This window comes from Tiliqua scincoides, chromosome 10 (assembly GCF_035046505.1).
Source record: "Tiliqua scincoides isolate rTilSci1 chromosome 10, rTilSci1.hap2, whole genome shotgun sequence".
Classification (NCBI taxonomy): domain Eukaryota; kingdom Metazoa; phylum Chordata; class Lepidosauria; order Squamata; family Scincidae; genus Tiliqua; species Tiliqua scincoides.
The window spans coordinates 19,495,029-19,506,313 of record NC_089830.1 but is presented as its reverse complement, the minus strand read 5'-3'; the positions used below and the strand labels follow the sequence as shown (position 1 = coordinate 19,506,313).

The 11,285-nt window shown below is 46.1% G+C and overlaps 1 pseudogene; it reads left to right on the top strand.

The window, feature by feature from the left end:
- The first annotated feature begins 7,679 nt into the window (after window positions 1–7,679).
- On the top strand, window positions 7,680–7,797 carry LOC136662062 (5S ribosomal RNA; annotated as a pseudogene).
- The last annotated feature ends 3,488 nt before the right edge of the window (window positions 7,798–11,285 follow it).

The following is an 11,285-nucleotide window of genomic DNA, read 5'->3' as shown; positions in this document are numbered from 1 at the left end:
TCTTGTAAACCTTTCTGACCCTGGACCCAGGTACAAATTACCCCCTTTACCCTCCTCTCCTAGGCCCTGGGTGAGACAAAATATTTGCTTACGACTTCAAGCACTGATCAGCAACCGTGTGAAATCCTTGGAGAGCGCATGATGCGTAAGGTAATATTGGTAGGCACTCAGTGTGGGTCATAGGAAAGATGCTGCCTCTGAGTTTCACACTGTGTCATCTTCATATTCCATCACCGGCAGGTCACTTCGGGGTCAAGAGCCTCAGGCAGGCATTTGCAAAGCCAAGTTGAGAAAAAGGGTTACGGAAGCCAAATATTCTGAAAGGAAGATGTGGTTGAACCCCACACACCCAGCATTTCCTCACTACCCAACAACCTGGTTTCTCAACAGTGTTCCTCTGCATTTTTCATGTCCCCAATAGATTACTTACAGTGGGGAAAAAAACAAAAGATTGACCGTCTCCAAGATTTCCTATTGTTAATTTACAGGAACAAGAGATTAAAATGTCACCCGGTTTGAGCTAATTTGGGATGATGATACTCACCCAGCAGACTTGACAAGGTTAGCGCACCGGTTTCAGAACACGGCTTCCAGGTTTTTTTTTGTTTAATTGCTGCAGGAAATGCAGGGAAGATGTTCACACCTCCTGAAAGTACTTCTCAGAGCAGAGAGGCTTGAGTGCCTGAGAAATGGGGACTGGGGTTTAAAAATACGGAAGAAAAAAGAGTCACGTCTGCAATCTGAAAAAAATATCTATATGCAGAATCTGTTGCATTTCTTATCCTGATCCTCCAGTGGCACATTTGTTGTTCCTTTATTCCTGCCTGCAGTGGGGAGAAATCTAGAAAAGGCCCACAGGCAGAAATTATGCCTAGATCCAACCTGGCCCTTCGTCGAATGTTCACCTGCAAAAATACATTTCTAACCCTACACGAATACCTTGACTTTCATCCACATGCCTTTCATCACTTTGTTTTTTCAGCTGATTTCAATTCTAATCACATTTCTGATTTCGTCCACATACTTTCCTTTATCATTCAACCTTCCACAATCTTCATCAATGTTCTTGTGTTTTCTTTTTGTTTTATTTCTGTTTATTTAGGTTTTGCACATATTTGCATGTGTTATATAGTTAGATGACCAGCCAAAATATGACATTCATCCATTTTTGATTTTCATCCATGCCCTGGTCCCTAGCCAGATGAAAGTGTAATAATAATAATAATAATAATAATAATAATAATAATAATAAACTTTATTTATACCCCGCCCTTCTCCCCAAAGGGACCCAGGGTGGCTTACAACAGGTTAAAAGCAGATTAAAACATAATATTAAAAAACAGATAAAAACATTAACATATTAACAAATATCATAAAAACAGTAATCAGATTTTAAAAAATCAGGTAAAAGGAGCATAGAGCAGCAGATCATAGGAATCAGGCCTGTAAAAAATACTAAGAGATGTAGAAAAGATGTTAAAAAGATATTAAAAAGGCCATGAACTCAGAAGGCTTGTTTAAACAGAAGGGTTTAGGTGTAAGGCACCTGCTTAAGTGTAAGCAATGTAAGGCACTGCTGTACTTGGGGAGGTATAAGGAAAGGCACATACAACCCTGGCCAGGTATGTATTAAGAAGAGAGCACTCTGGAGCACCCTGAAGCTGCATGTGCTCAGTACAGTCTTCCATGATTTACAGCTTCTTGAGTTTCACGCTGGCACATGTAGTTGGAGGAACTGGAGGTCTGTTTCCTTGAGAGACAACCCCAGAGGGAAAGAGGGATAGTCCTTATTAGGAGAGCAGTGTTACACCCCAAACAGGTTGGCTTGGATAAGGTAAAGACAGTGGCATCACTAAGGGGGTACAGGCCGCACCAGGTGACGAGCACAAGGAGGAGGAACACCACTACTGACCAAAATTGTTAAAATCTTGGTATTTTCAAATAATCCCATCATGTTATATATCAAACGATGTGTAATCTCATGAAACGAACTGCGCAGAAATATCTCTATTCTATCAAAGATTATAGCCCAAAAAAACAAAGGGGGTGGGGAGATGGCCCACCACCTGGGGCAGTTGCCCCGCCCACTGCATGAGAGGAGGTCCATCATGGGGGTGGTGCACTGGCCACAATACTGGGTGACATAAACCTTCGTGACACCACTGGATAAAGATGGAAAACAAAAGTGGAGCACTACATAACTGTGGTTATTTGGATTGGTACACATTGTCAACTTCGCCATTCATTGTTGCAAGGCACTTTCATCTTGTCCCAGCTTCTTCTGCCTTCTGCAGCCTACTCCTTCAGCTCTTTGCTCTTAGGATATGTGTGGGATATGGCTTGGGCCTGCCCTGCTCAGAGGTACAGAGGCAGCTGCCTCCAGCACCCACGGGGACACTTACTCTGGGACAACCTGCATATAGATTGATAAACCTACAGTGTCACTGTGTTAGTACAGATCAGGGATTACAGCGGCCTATATTGCAGTTGCTGTTCTAAGAGTGGGGGCTCTTGGCAGCTGACTGGGGAGGTTCCTGCAGAAAAAAAATTGCATAAAGGAAAAGTGGTCAGCTGCCTTCTGCTGAGTCAGGCCTTTCTTTCCACCTGGTTCAATATTAAATATACACCAATTGGTGGCAGCTCCCCAGGATTCGGAGCAAGGTCAATTCCCTCCCCCCCCAGCTCTGCCTGTGGATTCCAGCGATTGAACATGACACCTTTTATGTACAAGGAGGTGTTAGCTCTTGAGTCCCTCTCCCAAACAGTCCCTCCCTCTATGTTGTGGTTCCAATCCGGATCAAACCCCCACACCACTGCTATTTTAAAGTATTGCCCCCCCCCCCGAAAAAACCACCCCGGACAATCATACATTTAGCATCACATCTAGCTCGGTTCTCAGGCTGTATCACTCCAGTTGCCCGGTTTTATGGATATTTCGTTTTGATCTGTATTTAAGTGTGTGGACCAGTTTGGAAATAAATATAGAAAAATGATGCACGGGCCGTTTCATAATAAAAAATAAATAAATAAGCTGATCAGGGAGAGGGGCCCCTGTTTGGGCTCCAAACTTGTAGCGAGTTAATTTTCGACAAATGCATTTCATTTCCTGTCCTTCCAGCAACTTCCAAGGGGTTACTTGGAACAGCTTTCAAGGCTGTCGTACATTGACATTTTTTTGGTGCGGAAGTGTGGTGATCAGAGAGGGTGTGCGGGAAGAGGAGGAAAAGGGGCGACAAGCAATGCCGGTTAATTTCAGTCCGCTGCTCCAGGAAAGGTGACAGCCTGCCACACCGTGAAATTGACACGGAATGTTTCCGGCAAACCAATTGCAGGGTACCGATCGCAGACCGGGTCAACGAGGGCAAGCCCAGCAGAGTGTAATTGAGTTCAAGTTGTCCCGTTTGTCACAAGAAGTGAAGGCAGGTGTGGTTGTGAACAGGTGAGGGCTCTTCCTTTCCTTATCCAAAGTTCTTTTGAGTCACAGGTTGCAGAATCTCCCGTTGTGTGGTTTGGGTTGCTTCATGCCCTTGTGACTTCTGCTCACTATCACTGTGAGTGGCAGGTTTGCTGTCCTGAGTGCCCTTTGGCACTAGTTGGCACAGTGGGGTGGGTGGAAGTTGACTTGGTTTGTCAGATTCAACGCAAAGGACACCTCCTTTGCCTCAACCAGTTCTGTAGAAGGGTGACTTTTGACAGCCCTGAACTTTGCAGCTGGGAGTGAAGCAGCATCTGCCTAACTTTGTGCACCTATTCAAGGGGCAGAAGTCTGCTTTCGGGCCCAATTCTATTCAACTGTGGAGCGCTGATGCAGTTGTGCCAACAGGCTGTGTACTGCACATCCTGGGTGGGAAATCACAGAGGCCTACTCAAGGTAACATTTGTTCCCTTACTCCAGGGCTGCATCACGGCTACATCAGCACTGGAAAATCAGATAGGATTGGGCCCATAAACAGCTGTCAAGTCCTAGGCTGGGAAAGGAGTCCCAAGTTTTTGATTTGTGATTAGAGCTGTGATTTCTTCTAAACTTCAGCAAAGACACCCATGGGGTTGTGTAGAGGGGAGATTCACACCAAGGCTGTGATGTTGGGGAAGAAGGAATTGACCCTTCCTCACTGTCCTGTTTCCTTGGTGGAAATGCCATGTAAGAACACAAGAACCCAACTGGATGAGGCCAAGGGACCATTTAGTCCAGTTTCCTGTATCTCACAGTGGCCCACCAAATGCCTCAGGAAGCACACAAAAAGAGTCCTGCGTCCTAGTGCCATTCCCCTGCATCTGGCATTCATAGATAGCTTACTTCTAAAACCAGGAGGTTGCACATACCCATCACGGCTTGTAACCTGTGATGAACTTTCCTCCCAGAAAGCTGTCAAATCCCCATTTAAAGGTATCTAGGCCAGATGTCATCACCACATCCTGTGGCAAGGAGTTCCACAGATTTATTACCCGCTGGGTAAAAAAAATATTTTGTCTGTTCTCTTGACACTCAATTTTAGTGGATGTCCCCTCGTTCTAGTGTTGTGTGAGAGGGAAAAGAATTCCACCCCAAACGTTTCCATTTGGTTTGCACCAAGAGGGAGCTTTATGTTTAGCTCCATGAAGTAAAAAGCAGCTGCTTGGTGGCAGTCATTTGCATTTGCTTTGCATAAAGAGGAACTTTTATGTTTTGCTCAATGAAGCAAAAAGCAGCTGCTGGCAGCAGTGATTTAACCTAAAGGAAAGCACAGGGTGAAAGGGTTAACTTCTCCTGGCACTGTGGTCCTGAACCAAACCACACCTGTGGCTTTGTTTGCAGGAGAACCTGTGGAACTACCTGAGACCTTAATGAGGGCTGAAGTATATAGCCATTCCTGGTCCTCTTGCCCTTACATTCAGAGTAGCTGCGCAAGCTGTATGTTAATCCCCTTCTAGGTTAAGCCATCAACAAGCAAGAGGCCATCAATGCACCCTCACAGCAGCAAATTTCATATGTTAATTATGTGCTGAGAGGAAGGACTTTCTCCTGCCTCTCCTGTCAATCAGTTTCAAGGGCGACATCCACTTTTCAAACAGTCCTGTAAAATCAAAGGAAGCGATACAACAACGCAATCTGTTGTTGGCAACCTTCAGTCTCGAAAGACTCTGGTATCGTGCTCTGAAAGGTGGTTCTGGAACAGCGTCTAGTGTGGCTGAAAAGGCCAATTCGGGAGTGACAATCCCTTCCACACTGGGAGCAAGTGCAGTCTGTCCCTGGCCTGTCTCCCTGGCTATGGGCCTTCCTTCTTTGCCTCTTAGCCTCAGACTGTTGGCCAAGTGTCTCTTCAAACTGCGAAAGGCCATGCTGCACAGCCTGCCTCCAAGCGGGCCACTCAGAGGCCATGGTTTCCCACCTGTTGAGGTCCACTCCTAAGGCCTTCAGATCCCTCTTGCAGATGTCCTTGTATCGCAGCTGTGGTCTACCTGTAGGGCGACACAACACAATCACACAACACACAACACACACAACACACAACACAACAACACAATCACACTGCAAACAACAGAGGCGCCTTTTCTAAGACAATGGCTACCATAGCACATGCGTGCATCATTCAAAACAAAGCAGATTTTTCCCCCTCTTCAGGAAGCCCACAATTGTGTTTTTGCACGAGCACATTTTCTGCAGATTTCAGAGATTAATCATCACATTCTTGTACTGGCCTGGGACCCACTGTACACAGACTTGGCCTTTAGGAGGAAGTGCATTGCACCGGCTGTGAAATTCATCGCCTACAATGACAGCAAATTCTTGTTTCGTGTGACAGCCATAATGGAGATGTGTCACTTTGAACATAATTTTTTTTCACGGATATCCTGTCTTCCTTCCATTGCGAAACTCACGAGAGCATCTGTGGGGTTCACAGACAGTCTCCCATCAGGCATTGTCCAGAGCTGGAACTGCTTTGATTCAGCAAAATGAAACATCATGTGCACTCCGACTGCACTAAAACATTCTATGGTGGCAGCTCCAGTTTTATCTTTTTTTTTGGGGGGGGGGGCCTAGGGAAAACCCTGTGTTCAATGCAAATCAGACCGGTTGTAGGTCCACATCTCCGGACTTGAGCCCGGATGTGTCCAGAACTGGCTCAAGACTTCCTGATGCTTGAGGAGGCATGCCAAATCCTACCCCCCTTTACCCAATGATGTCACATCCTCTCCTCCTCCTACTCTCCAATGTCTTAGCTCAGCACTCTCCTCCCCTCTAGACCTCCTCTTCCTCTCTGTCCCCCTCTTCTGTTTCCAATCCAGGAGCGGAAGGAGGTGGCAATGAAGGAAAATTGGCAGAGAGAGAGAGAGAGAGAGAGAGAGAGAGAGAGAGAGAGAGATATGGGTGCCCCACCACCAATCTTCTACCTGAAGCAACTGTCTCATTTGGCCTTAAGAATGGGCCGGCCCTGGATGTGTCAGAATAAAGAAATATTGAAAAGGACTTCCAAAATGAAGAGCAAAGATAGCGAAGCAATGACTCTAAGCTCCTGAAACATTGAAATTCATCCTTTAGAAAACATGTGCAGCTGGATGAGTAAGGGCCCGATCATATCCAGTTCTCCAGAGCCGGTGCTGCCATGCCAATGGGGTGTGCACTGCATCTTGTGGTGGTGAGGCAGTTTCAGAGGCCTCAACATATGGGAACATTTGCGCCCTTATCTTGGGGCTGCATTGCGGCTGCACCGGTGCTGGAAAGTTGGATAGGATTGGGCCTTTAATCAGTAGTGGAAGAAACAGCTAGCAAGTTTATATAACCTTTGCTCCATGTTTCAAGCAACATCTGGATCGACATCTGTAGAATCCTATGTGTCCCAGGTTCCAGGGCTGCAGCTGTGCCAAAATGGTGACTTACATTCCCTTACCCCGTGTAGTAGACAGGCGGCCCCTAATGGATCTCCTTGGATCTGCACCCGCTATTAAGGATACCCATGTCAGGTTTCCCAGGCTGGGACGGGGGTTAAGATATGGTGACAGAGCCTTCTGCCGTCTCTGCCCCCCTCCCACCCACCCCCAGCCTTATTTATTTTTCACATTTTTATACCACCCTTCCTCCTAGAGCTCAGGGTGGCTATTTCCCTTTTTGTCCTTACAAGAACCTTGGGAGGTAGGTGAGGCTGAGAGATAGTGCCTGGCCCAAGGTCACCCAGGAAGCTTCACAACTGAGTGGGGATTTGGGCCTGGATCTTCTAGTTCTGAGTTCAACCCCTGAACCACAACACCATCCTGGCTCCCTTGTTATTTTGAAAACTAGCACCCGCAAATTAGGTTTCAGTATTAATTTTGAAAGCCAGCTACTTCACAAATGTACGACTCAAACTTGTGTCAAACGAGAAGTGCCTGTATCGATAACTATCAATCAATATCAAACCTCCCCCATGCTGTCATCAATAGCTATGTCAGTCTCAGGGAAGGAGGACTCTCACTTTTCGTTTCCTCATTCCAGGTCGACTTTCCTGGTTGGTTACCATCGATGGTACCCGGCCAACCAGGAGAGCTAACTGGGCAATGGAGAGGCACCAGTTCTTTGTTACTGCGATCACATGTGTGACAATGCAAAGGAGGACTTATGCACTCTGATGTTCCCTGATCACAACTGCCTCCTCAGAAGCCTCTCCCTGTGGGCCTTTGGTCCTAGTTGGCTTATTTATTTCATCATTTATTTTTCATATTTTTATGCAGCACATGTTATCCTGCACATGCCCAATCTCGTCTGATCTAGGAAGCTAAGCAGAGTCAGGCCTGGTTAGTACTTGGATGGGAGACCGCCTGGGAATACTGGGTGCTGTAGGCTTATACCATAGTCTTTCCAGACTGAAGGTTGCCAACAAACCATCACCCCTCCTCCAAGGAGCTCAGGGTTATGCACATCTCTCCTATTTCCATCCTCAACAACAACTCTGTGAGGTAGGTCAGGCTCAGAGATAGTGACTGACCCAAAGTCATCCAGGAAGCTCCATGGCTAAGCAGAGATTTGAACCTGGACTTCCAGGTGTAAGTCCAACTCCTGAACCACTACACCACCCTGGTTTATCAGGCGGTGGTGGAAAGTAGCTACAGTAGGAGATAGCAGTTGTCCCCATGGGCAGCCAAGGTTACCAGTAATGGGGATTTAGTGATTTCAGTGGATCCATACCCAGGGATTGGCCAGGCATGGGTCCTCACCGTGTGCGTCACCAAGCCCTACCTGTGGAACCACCCCTGTTTTAGAAATCAGATATCCTGTCTTAGGCCAGGGTTTCTGATTAAGGTACATGTTGCGACAAACCCAGCTCTTTCCAATGACTTTTCAAAAAAGGTTCTGACGAACCGTGAAGAGATTCACCACAAGCCCGCACCCATGTCAATCACAAATTCCAGTAAGGAAAAGAGTTGGGTTAAGCACCGCTCTTGTGCAATCCCAGAAAGACAACACTGACGTGAGAGGTGTTGATTTCGAGTGGCATTTGGTCTAGCAAATTTCCTTCTCCTGTCAACCATGGGGAGTTACTTTTTCCCTCCCTTTTGTCTGCATTGGGGGGGGGATCCCTTTCCTAGACCACACACTGCACTCTAGAGGTAGAACAGAATGAGCTGAGCAAAGTTCTACGCTGGTGTGTGACCATAATAAAGTTTTGATTGATTGATTTGATTGATTGATTGATTGATTGACATTTGAGCAACCCCTCCAGCCCCGCGTCACCCAGCATTTTTACAGATAACAAAGGGACATATTTGTAACTAAACCTGGGTTGCAACTCCTGAAAAGAGAACATTTGGCCAACTTGGGGGAGATTTTTCAGGCTTTCAAAAGCGGTCACTCAGAAACCACCGTGAACTGCTTTGGAACCAGTTTCAGTCCAGTTCACGCAAAATGAGCTGAAATTCTTCTGCCATTCTGTGAAATGGGTTCACTGACAACTGTTAATTATAGCATTGACCAAACAACTGTTGATTATTTTAAGTTCTTTAGTTTTCAACATTTTTAAAATACATGACCAACAAAATACATACAATTTTAAAAAAACACATAATATAAGATAATAAAAAAGAGAAAAATAAAGCATTGATGATGTGGGTATTCAGCCATAAATGGTTGGCAACCTTCAGTTTTGAAAGACTATAGTGTAAGCCTACAGCACCAGGTATTCCCAGGTGGTCTCCCATCCAACTACTAACCAAGCCTGACCCTGCTTAGCTTCCAAGATCAGCTGAGATCAGGCATGTGCAGGGCAACAATTGCTACAATATGTCTGTTTATTCAACCACTGGTTACTACTTCTTGGGTTTAGGGGTTCTGTTTTGGGTCAAGTTTGAGGTCACCCAAAGCTTTTAGATTTGGGTTATTTGGGGTTCACTGGAAAAAAAGAAAAAAGAAATATTCACAACCAGTTTGAGGCTCAGGTTTGAGTCTACTTCCTCAAACAAGTCCGTAATTTCTTAGCATTCACCACTCTAAAAAATGTATCACCTGAAAAGATGTATATTCAGGTTCATGTGCCTACAATCTAGAAGATCACAGAGAACATGTGAACTCTAGGTGAACATGTCTACGGTGGGAGTCCCACAATTTGGGTTCCACCACCAGTGCTGCCACAATAGGGGTGCAACTGGTGCAAGACACTGCCGAAGCCTCCATTTGGTGAACTTCAACCCACTCAGGGCCCAGCTGACTCATGTTCTTGCCAGCGATTGTGTTTCCGCCGCTCGCCGGTGAAAACATGAAGTGTCCGGGCTCAGAGCAGGCTGAAGATTGCCAAACGGAGACAAGCTTATCACATTAAAAGCAATGTGATAGCCCAGGAGGTCAGCAGAGATGTGATTGTATCATTAAGTCACCTCCAAATTTCCAGAGTGTCAAGCTCCTGCAAGTAAGCACTGCACTGGGTGACACCCACTCCTGGGACACCTCTGTCCACCACAGAGAACACTCTCTCACCGAAAGCCATCTGCCTAACTTCAAAGTCCCAGAGAAGAACCTCTGAAAAAAGTGTGGTAAGTAGGCTTATGTGGACGAAGGAGGTCCTTGAAATATGCTCAGGGAGCTCCCTTTCTTCTCAGTGGAGCTTGGCCTCATGGTAGCTTGTACCTCATACTCCATCTCTTCTACTCTCTCATTCTGCTGCCCTTAATGCGTAGCTTAGGAAAGGCAGGATTATAAATACAGTAACGTAAGCACATAAATATGTATGTGTTGTTACTATTATTTAAATCATGTCCCAGCCACCTGTGTGGTACTCAAGACGCCACACAACAATTTAAGCACAATCAGATGGTAATTCAGTTCAAAACACAATATGGGTGTACTGGAAGACGTCTACTGCTGGAACCAAACCAACCATATATCAAAAACCCTGTGTACCACCCACTGAAGGGAAACAATGGCCCTGCTGCTCCCAGTGCCAGCCAGGGACACGCTGGCTCCAAAGCCATCAAGACCTTGGACACCACCATTGAGAACATTGGAAGGAAGGAAGGCCATTCCATGTGGTGCCAGAATCCAAAGTAGGGCCTGATCAGGCGAACCAAGTAGGTGTGGTGGTGAACAAGGCAAGAATAGTCAAGGCCACGTCAGATGTTATGAATCTAGGTAGTCGAATATATGGTCAGGAGTGGGGACACTCTAGCCCACTGTTCTTCTCTCCTGCACTTACTGTTCTCTCCACACTTCCTCCTTTGCTCCTTTTCCCTCTTCCTTTGCAATTACAGGGGATAGGAGGCTAAGGAGCAGTGGAGGTGAGTAGAGATGAGAGACAGGTGCTCCCAACTGTACGGATAAGCTGGCCTAGTCTTTTTGACAGGTGAGAACTTGTCTGATTTTATGAATTTTTTCATCTGACACAAGGCACTGAGGAGTCTCTTAAGACTTGTTTACCCATGTCTTAATTATGGCTATTTATAATCTAGCGGGCATGCTGGCTTTGGATCATTGCTTTAGGTTTTCCATACAGTCTTTGGTGAATTTTCTTTGAAATAGATGGATGTTTCATTGCTATTTTGTGGAAGCAGATGGTGCGCTGCTTTGTGCCTCAGTTCGGGCAGAGGGCGCAGCCTAGAAAAATGTGGAATGATGGAATAAATGAATAAGAATGCACATAAATCATGGCACCCATAATATGGTGCCTGAGGCAACCACCTCAGCCTTCCTCATGGGAGGGCCGGCCCGGTTCCAACCACATTGGGATGGTTTGCGGCAAGGTAAACTGTGGCTGACGTTTGTGGTGAATGATTCAGACAGCATGCAAGGGAGAAAAGTCACCGGTCATGAACTGAGTGGTTGTGTGATTTCAGTATGGCCAGGG